Source organism: Penaeus monodon, chromosome 25 (assembly GCF_015228065.2).
Source record: "Penaeus monodon isolate SGIC_2016 chromosome 25, NSTDA_Pmon_1, whole genome shotgun sequence".
NCBI classification, from domain to species: domain Eukaryota; kingdom Metazoa; phylum Arthropoda; class Malacostraca; order Decapoda; family Penaeidae; genus Penaeus; species Penaeus monodon.
Genome location: NC_051410.1, coordinates 40,014,600 through 40,015,239, shown reverse-complemented (window position 1 = coordinate 40,015,239; position 640 = coordinate 40,014,600).

Sequence of the window (640 nt, the reverse complement as noted above, 5' to 3'; positions counted from 1 at the left end):
GAATGACTGTGATAGTACAGAATATGACTGTATAGCAAGAATCCATTAACTGCGCATTATTAATATTTCTGCTTGCAAATAAAGCTTAAAGTATATCGTATAAAAGTATAAGGAAAATATGAATAAACCCTCCAGATAAAGTGCTGTTAACACAATAAAATTAGTTGTTTGTTTGCAAGTTGTTTCAGTAACCATGGCAACATCAATAATAGTTTAATAGATGAAGTGATAATGTTATAAAATAGAGAATATTAGGTTATGGGCCCGGTCTCTTGAGAGGGTCATTCTACTTCGTTAGCATCAATCTATTTAATACCAATATTCTGCATTTTAGCACCATTTAATTTCAATATTCTGCGTTCTTTCAATTTTTAATCTCGGTGTTAGTATTCTGCATAATTTATGACATATAAATATATAACTATAACAATTAACTAATTGATGGTTATTCACATTACCAATATTATTTTGGTTTCTTTTCCTAATCAACATTAATATCATTTTTACAAAATAAATAAAAAAAAGTTAAATGCCAGTAGACATAACCTTCAACGATGTGATGTCATACATGTTTTTGTCAACTTTGCCAAAGAAAGGTTATTGGAGGTAAATTTTTGATAATGATGTGATATTGATCAGT